Genomic DNA, 9,619 nt, shown 5'->3' with positions numbered 1-9,619 from the left:
CGACGAGGTGTACAATATCACCTGAAAACGGACTCCGCGGAAGCAACACCTCCGCATCGTCCATTATCAGATTATATTGTACACCTCGTCGGGCATTATCCCTTACATAATATCGTGGCATGTTACGGCGTCATTATAGATTGTTGACATGTTTTTCTGGAGCAAAGACGAAGATGAATTAATCTTGTCTGATAACCACAATATTATGGTCGTTATATTGTTATAACTTTGTCAGTTAAAACCACAACGATGGCCTTAACAATAACTGTAAGCTAGTAATAGTAAGCAACACTCATCATCATTACAATAGTAACATAGGTATAGGCTTAATTTAGCTTGTTTTGCCGAGCTAGAACAACGACGGAGCCATAGGCCTACTCAGGTTTACAGTTTCTTTAATGCGACACAATACTTAAACAGTCATACTACAGTTTTTCTCAGTCACTTCGGTACATTTCTCAGATCAGAATTGAAATTCTCAAAACTATCTGTTCAATCTTCACATCATTGTGTCACTTATTGTGCACATAAAAAAAGCGGTTTCTAATTTCTTTGAACAAGTTGCAAATGCTTTGGTACATCCATGCAAATGATTATGTACAATTCTCTGCTGTTTCCTACATAATCAATTGCTTATGTCATGTTGATCCAAATGTATTATAATTGGTCTCTGTTGAATAGTCTCACCCCCCACAACATTTAGGCATTAGTTCATAGCATAAGTCTTTACATGCAAAATAGTTGAACAAGTTGTCATAATATGTCGAGTGTATTTCTATACATTTCCATTAGACTGTTTTTCTAAATCTGTCCTGAATTGGTAAATTGTTCCCAGGTAAATCTTGACTTTCTCTAACAAAGGTGCATCTCATGAACCATCAACTGGCAAGTATATATAGCCAGAGCACAACACAATGTTACAATGTCTGACAATGGAAGGGCAAGAAATTTGGGGGGTCGCAAGAGAAGATATTTATTGTGATGTGGATGAGAATTTGTGGCCCAACAGACAGGAACGTCAGGAGGTGTAGGAAGACTGCACTGTAATTCCTTCAGCACTGCATGTACAGTTTTCCCTAATGAGATTGTCCTATGTTCACATTTCTTTTCCTTTCTGTATCTCAATGACATGGTCTGTCAACAAATTTCAGTACAAACAGTAAAAGCGTAAATGTGAATCTTGTCCCGTGTCTTGCAATCAAACTCCTAAGGTGTAACCTACAATTTACAATAATTGTCATCAAAGCTTAAGCCATAGTTTACATCAGAACATCCCTCCACACACTGTGTACACTGTTATATTGACAACATGACTAAGCAATTTTACTGTCTTATCTGTACACAATGACACAAGGACTTGTCATTCTGATGGCACTGACATGTTCATTGACACAGATATTGAGAGATGAACTAAGGATTTTGAGCAAGAGACCGGCTTTTGCAGGTAATCCATGGTGTTTTGCTATTTGTATGAATTGTTTTGAGAAATGCACTTACTGTTTTGCAAATGTCGAGGATGATTCGAGAAATGTACCAAAGCGACTGAGAAAAACGGTAAAAACACGAAGCAAAAAGAACAACGTATATTTGGTGAGTCTGAGTCGTATGTGGAACGTATGTTCCATCTAAAATAGTAATATTTCTAAAAACCAAGTGAAAGGAATACTACAGTACTAATAACATAGATTTTTGTAAAGTTCATCTGCTTCTTGATCGGACTTGTACCACATTCTGCCAGTTTTCTGCAATGCCTTAGATCCAGCTTGCACGCTCGTGACTGGTTGTCGCAAAGTATGACGTGTACAGCTAGTTGCAAGCGCGCACGACTTTCGGAGCTAGAAAAAAAAAAACAAGCTTCTGCGCAAGACCGGACGAGTCGGTCTGGAAAGATGGCGCGGTCCATTTCGCGCTCTCGCTTGCCTCACTGCGCCACTGAGCACCTGTTTAATAGAGCTCCGGACGTCACGTGACTTTACTGTTTACGTCGCCATTTTGGTAGGAAAGTAGTGGAAAAAATGAACGGCGCCAGCACGGATTTCAACCTGTCCGAGTTCACTGCGCACTTTAATTCAAAAGACATAGTGTTGCTTACTATTACTAGCTTATTGTTAATGCCATCGTTGTGGTGTTAACTGACAAAGTTCTGTAAGGGATAATGCCCGACGAGGTGTCCAATATCACCTGATAATGGACGATGCGGAGGCATGAACCGTCCAACGCGCAACGGAGGCCATTATCAGGTGATATTGGACACCTTGAAGGGCATTATCCCGCTTATACCATGGTCACTTGCCAACATTTTTTTTTTACAAATATTAATTTATGTTTTCAAGCGTTTTGCAAAAGAAAATCTAACGTTTTTAACGTTAGCCAACTCTGATATTTTATTGTCCGCTCAGCTCATAGCACCAACACCGGCTTTCCCTTGGCTGAGCTAATAGCCCGAAAGCTAACGTTATGCTAGCAAGATTCAGAGGCAATAACATTGTGTACGGTTGACAAACAGTAAATATAATTTTACAGTATGTTTGACAATAAGATTTGGTAGCTAACCAGCCATGTCACTGTCCCAAAATCAATATCAAGATTTTCACGAACAAAGTATCGGCCATACTAGTACTAGGCTACAGTACGGCCGCAGCCTGTGGAGCGAGTTGAATAGCAAATGGATGTGAGATTACTGCATCAAAGTTGACATTTTCTCCAAACAGTAATTATAATTTGACAGTATGTTTAACAACATGACTAGCCATCTATCGAGCCATGTCATTGTCCCCAAATAAAATCAAGATTTTTAAGAAGAAAATAATTGGCCATGTGTAGAGTTGCTCATACTGTTGTGTTGGCCGCAGCCTGTCTGCAGTAGATTGACAAGCGAGGTGAATAGCGAATGGGATGTGAGATGAGCGGTTACGTGACACTGACACACTACATTCAGAAAAGTAACATTTTACAATAGGTTAAAATAAATATTGAAGTCACTCATTGTTGTAAATACAAGTTAGCTTGTTAAAGTCTTTCAAAATTGTAAATGGAGGCTTTGACTCCGTCCCTGTTGTTATGGTTACTTATTTCAGACACTTTGTACAGACTCATATACTATGTAGCCAGCGGAATAATTTAAAACGGTGAAAATACAGTTTTGCTGCAATTACGCAGTAGGTGTCTGTTATCACCCGATAATGGACACCCCTGCAGCCAATCAGAATCGAGTATTCACCCAGACCATGGTATAAAACAATATAACGACCATAACAATATTGTAAAATCAGACATGACATAATAAATCAGACATGATTTATTAATCTTCGTCTTTGCTCCAATAACATGTCAACAATCTATAATGACGCCGTAACATGCCACGCTATTATAACTAATTATATTAGGCTATAATTACGTTTGTCATGCCATGAGCATAATATGCATTACAAAATGGTTAAATTTGCTTTAAAATAACGGAAATAAACTCTACAAACAACCATCATGTAGCCTATGTGTGCAACCATTTGTAAAACTTGCTACAATAAAGGCAGGCAACTGTACATTATCAAGTCCTTTCTCCTTGTTCTCATTCAGCTCAGGTAAATCAGCGATTTGCTGATGTTCCCTTTTGTGCTTGTCCCCTGTTCGTATCCGCGAGCAGGGGACGAGTTTCCAGGCAACTTTTCTTGACGTAAGCAAATAAATGGTGTGCTAGTTTACCCATTTCGGATTGGTTTCAAACTTAACAAAAATCAGGAAAAATTATTCTATGAAAAAGCTAGTAGTATGAGCCAGGTTCGAGAATCGAAAAAAAATTATTGGGGGAGATAGTTTTGTAAATGTTGACTGGAGTTAATAGAATAAAAACGACCCGAAGAGCCGGGTGCCTAACCATAAATGCAATACCACCTACATCCACCGGGGCCGTTGCTTCAAGCCGAGGGGCGAGGGGTGGGGGCCTGGTTGGATGTCAGATGGTTTGCCGTACTTACAGTGAATGGAAAATCAAAAGGCTGATTACTTTTTTTATTTGCATGCACTAATTTAACTACTATTTTTAACTTGTAAACATTTTGGCTAAAATATGCTATTTCTAATTGTTTTAAAATGTTCCTTGATTTCTGGAAATCATCTTGCGACCCCCCCTCGCTGTCTCCACCCCCACTTTGAGAACCACTGGGCTAACGTACATTATATCAGTGCACTTTTCATCACAAAAATGTTTCATCACATATTTATCATTTAGTCATTCCAAGAGACTGAATGATCCTCAGCTGAAGCCATGGGTGGTTGTCAGGAATTATGGGGTTCTTCTCTCTGGATCTTAGGAATCCTATAAAATGCTCTCCCTCTATCTTTTCCCCGATGGTTCAGGCATCCCGGCGCACAGCAGCTATCCACCATGTTGAATCAACGTTTATTGAAATAGGCAGCAAATTAAACTATGTATAATATGTATGTAAGTATATATGTATGTACACTCTGGCGCTCCACTTGGCTCTCCACGTTCCTGCCAAAATGGCGATGACCGGTGCATGCTGGGATTGCGTGACGTCAACTCCCGGAGCTCTATAGGGGAGAACTGCCACGCTCTGGAAACTTCCAGCTTCTGAACTGGTTGCAGTTCCACTCTAGTTCCATATGAGGGCCTTAACGGGCAAGTGCAGAATGAATGGTGTCAATGGAGCTATACTCCTCTAAATCCACTGTTCTCAGGATATAAAGTTTTGTCTAGTAATTTGAATGTTGAATTCGAAAGGGGAGGCAAACAAATACACACTGCTGGGTGTTAGATTTTTTTAAAGTCACTTTTTTTGTCTTAAAACGCCTTTTAAGTTTTCATGACGTCATACCAGAGATACTGCTTTACGGCAAGCTTTGGTCACTTCCTTTTTTCTCTTGAGGCATCGACAGCACAGCTGACAGGTTAGGCTCTCCCTATCAATACACATGCTAGAAAGAGTTTTGGCTTGTTAATGTTGTTGCTAATGTTGCTAATGCTCAGACATTCTGGTTCCGCTTCGGATGCCATCAAGGGGGATCTCTGGTCGTAGTCAGTCCTTCACTAACCAATCAGCATTCATTAGCAGAATGCTAGCGTGTTATGGGCAACAACGACTCACCCTGTAAGAAATCAAAAGGACATAAATACTCGTTCATTCAACTTTTGACCTATAATCCATGTTGAACATGCACAAACTACAATCAAATCTGAGATTTCTCAACGACAATCAGGCGAAAGAGACAAATTTAGCCATTTAGCTCCATAGACTCCCATTCATTTTGCACCTGACCGCGATCACCCCCAGTGGAACTATTGTGTAACTGCAACAAAATTCGGTACAATGGGGCTTAATAGGGAGTGGACAGGCTCTCCTTAGACAGGCTCTGGCACTTTTCATAGAAATTAATGGGGAGAGAGACATCTTGGAAGAGAAAAGTTGCTGTGTCTACTATATATAAGTCTATGGGTAGTCATCATTTTCTACATTGCTCTACCTATCATTGGTATCCCGGATGTTACAATCGGAGTTTTTTGGATCTTAAATTTTCGGATCGAATTTGATGGGCTCGAATTTTTGAGGCTCAAATTTTTTGGGTTCATATTTTTTAGGCTCAAATTTGAGCAACCTGAATTTTATATTACATTGAAATATATTCATATGAGAATTACAGTTAGGTCCATAAGTATTTGGACATTGACACAATTTTCAGCATTTTGGCTCTGTATACCACCACAATGGATTTGAAATGAAACAATCAAGATGTGCTTTAAGTGCAGACTTTCAGCTTTAATTTCAGGGTATTTACATCCAAATCAGGTGAACGGTGTAGGAATTACAACACATTTTATATGTGGCCCCCCCCTTTTTAAGGGACCAAAAATAATTGGACAAACTAACAATCATAAATCTAATTGTCACTTTTAATACTTGGTTGCAAATCCTTTGCAGTCAATGACAGCCTGAAGTCTGGAACCCATAGACATCACCAGACGCTGGGTTTCGTCCCTGGTGATGCTCTGCCAGGCCTCTACTGCAACTGTCTTCAGTTCCTGTTTGTTCTTGGGGCATTTTCCCTTCAGTTTTGTCTTTAGCAAGTGAAATGCATGCTCAATTGGATTTAGGTCAGGTGATTGACTTGGCCATTGCAGAACATTCCACTTCTTTGCCTTAAAAAAGTATTTGGTTGCTTTCGCAGTATGCTTCGGGTCATTGTCCATCTGCACAGTGAAGCGCCGTCCTATGAGTTCTGAAGCATTTGGCTGAATCTGAGCAGATAAAATTGCTCGAAACACTTCAGAATTCATCCTACTGCTTTTGTCAGCAGTCACATCATCGATAAATACAAGGGAACCAGTTCCATTGGTAGTCATACATGCCCACGCCATAACACTACCTCCACCATGCTTCACTGATGAGGTGGTATGCTTTGTATCATGAGCAGTTCCTTCCCTTCTCCATACTCTTCTCTTCCCATCATTCTGGTACAAGTTGATCTTGGTCTCATCTGTCCATAGGATGTTGTTCCAGAACTGTACAGGCTCTTTTAGATGTTTTTTGGCAAACTCTAATCTGGTCTTCCTGTTTTTGAGACTCACCAATGGTTTACATCTTGTGGTGAACCCTCTGTATTTACTCTGGTGAAGTCTTCTCTTAATTGTTGACTTTGACACAGATACGCCTACCTCCTGGAGAGTGTTCTTGATCTGGCCAACTGTTGTGAAGGGGTTTTTCTTCACCAGGGAAAGAATTCTTCTGTCATCCACCACAGTTGTTTTCCGTGGTCTTCCGGGTCTTTTGGTGTTGCTGAGCTCACCAGTGCGTTCTTTCTTTTTAAGAATGTACCAAACAGTTGATTTGGCCACACCTAATGTTTTTGCTATCTCTCTGATAGGTTTGTTTTGATTTTTCAGCCTAACGATGGCTTGCTTCACTGATGGTGACAGCTCTTTGGACTTCATATTGAGAGTTGACAGCAACAGATTCCAAACACAAATACCATACTTGAAATGAACTCTAGACCTTTTATCTGCTCCTTGTCAATGAAATTACAAACTCCCTTTATGAGAAAATAACATACACCTGGCCATGGAACAGCTGAGCGGCCAATTGTCCAATTACTTTTGGTCCCTTAAAAAGGGGGGGGCCACATATAAAATGTATTGTAATTCCTACACCGTTCACCTGATTTGGATGTAAATACCCTGAAATTAAAGCTGAAAGTCTGCACTTAAAGCACATATTGATTGTTTCATTTCAAATCCATTGTGGTGGTATACAGAGCCAAAATGATGAAAATTGTGTCAATGTCCAAATACTTATGGACCTAACTGTAGGTCTTGTTTAAATTTCAATATTAAGTATTCAATGCCTTTTGAAATTCATGTCACTGATTTGCTTCCATATTGATCTCTGTTTCAGTCAAATGTACACTTTATATTGCATTACATTATCAGTGAAATGCAGTCAGTTTAATCAGTACTGTTTAAAAAAGCAACAAACTGGTTGATTTGAATGCTAACAAATGTAGAGTAGAAATGTGTAGATTTCTCTTTAAAAAAACATATTGTGCATTTCATTCCAGAAATGATGATGTAACAATCACATTTAAAGCCACCCATCTACATTAACCCCATCCACTTATTTATGTATAGAGTAGAAAACATGTCACACAGGCATGGCAGCCATCATAGTTGTGATAATAAGAGCCCTTCCTGGTTCTCCTGTGGGTGTTGAGGGTGTGTAAATACAGCCCCTGCTGAGAGCTCAACAGACAGGAGAGAGACCGACTTGCTTTCTGAAGATAACAGGCTGGGAGAGGTAGTGCGTTTCTCTCCATCTGAGGGCGGGATTGTTATCAGTTCAGATTCTCCTCTGCTCACAGAGAGCCTGAGGGAGTGGCAGGGGAGAAGAAGTGGAGGACAGAGGAAAGAGAGAGAGAATGCATGAGGGAGGGAGGAGAGAGGGAGGGAGAGAAACAGGAAGAGAGAGAGAGAGAAAGGGGGAGGGAAGGATGGAGGGAGAGAGAAGGCAGGAGGGAGAGAGGAGAGAGAGTGAGACAGAGAGAGGAAGGGAGAGAGAGAGAAAGGGGGAGGGAAAGATGGGGGAGAGAGAGAAGGCAAAGAGAGCGAGAGAGAGAGGGAGAGAAAGAAAGAGAAAGGGAGAAGGAAGGATAGAGGGAGGGAAAGAAGGCATGAGAGAGAGAGGGAGACAGACAGAAAGGGAGAGAGAGAGAGAGAGAGAGGGGGGGGGGCAGGGGGAGATCAGGATCAGGATCAAATAGCTGAAAGAGTGAATGCTTCAATCAATAAAGCCACTGGAAATGGAGTGCTCTGTAACCGATGGCATCAGATGGATATCAACAGTGAAACCTAGCATGGGCTGGAATCATCTCCCACAGGGGAGACAGAACTGGGTAACGAGCATTGCTACTGGCAAGCTCCCCCTTTGCTTATCGGACGTAGGCAACAGATGGGGCATGTTTGCCAAGAAACACTGTCCTCTACTGTTCATCACCAACGCAATCTGATGCCAAACACTTCTTGTTGCTCTTTCTCTCAGTCAGGAGACTACTTGACTGTGAAATGCCTCATATTTCAATCAATAGCTTGCTGGAATTCAATTAGGAACTCGGAGGGCAGCAAAGTCTGTATGACTGTGTGTGTGTGGCGGGGTTAGGTCGGGAGTCATGTGACAGATCAATGGAGAAGGAAGGAGTGTCGCTTGTTGAGGTGATTCACAGCACAACAGTTAGTCCCGCGCTCCCTCCAAACCACAGCAGTCAATCTTCTTTATATGAAGCATTCAAGGCTGAGAATATGCATCAGTTAAACGCCCAGCCCTCATTACTCTGGCTGCCTGTCACAGCTGAGCAGCCAGGGAGCCAGGCAGAGTGAGACCATCACCAAGCTGGAAGCTCATAAAGAGATGAAAAACACAGACCCTTCTAGTGCTGTCTCTATTCCCCTAATTTCCTTCCAAAAAAGGGTAAAAAATAAAAGTAATCTGGTTCTCTTCTGAATGTTAAATAAAAGATGATGGTGACAGAGATGAGCCATAGTCCATGTCATAGCTGCAGCTATATGAGCCTGATACATTGTCTGTTAGGGATGAAGATGATGGCTCTCGAGTGACAATCAGTACGGTTCTGGGTCTGTACGAGAAGACAAAGGTATTTCTAAAGCGTAAGCGTTTCACTTGCACAGCTGGTTGCTCTCAAGAACCCCCTGTTTCCAGGCGAGGAACTAAAACTGTGGCTAACACGACTGACAAACTCTGGCATAAATGAAATATAACTAGCCTGCACAGTCATATTACTGACAGAGCGTTGAGCAGGAGGTGGCTCTGAGCTATTTGCCATTTTCATTAAAGATTCCATGGTGTGATTGATATTCCCATCCCTCAGTAAGAGAAGGAATTAGTCTCCAGGATGTTTCAGCACAGAGGGACTGGAGGGTATTTGTAATCAGTGTAGGCAAGGCCTCCCTCTGACTTTACACTAATGTCTGTATCAATCACAGTGGTAAAAGACTTCCAATAATGGAAACCATGAAGAAACTACAAATCCCAGAACCAGATGGAGGAATTAATTATCAAAGTTGTGACTGCACTTTATTTACTGGTCTTTTTCCAAC

This window comes from Osmerus mordax, chromosome 2 (genome assembly GCF_038355195.1).
Source record: "Osmerus mordax isolate fOsmMor3 chromosome 2, fOsmMor3.pri, whole genome shotgun sequence".
NCBI lineage: Eukaryota > Metazoa > Chordata > Actinopteri > Osmeriformes > Osmeridae > Osmerus > Osmerus mordax.
The sequence above is the reverse complement of the archived record's forward strand: the minus strand, read 5'-3'. Positions refer to the sequence as shown.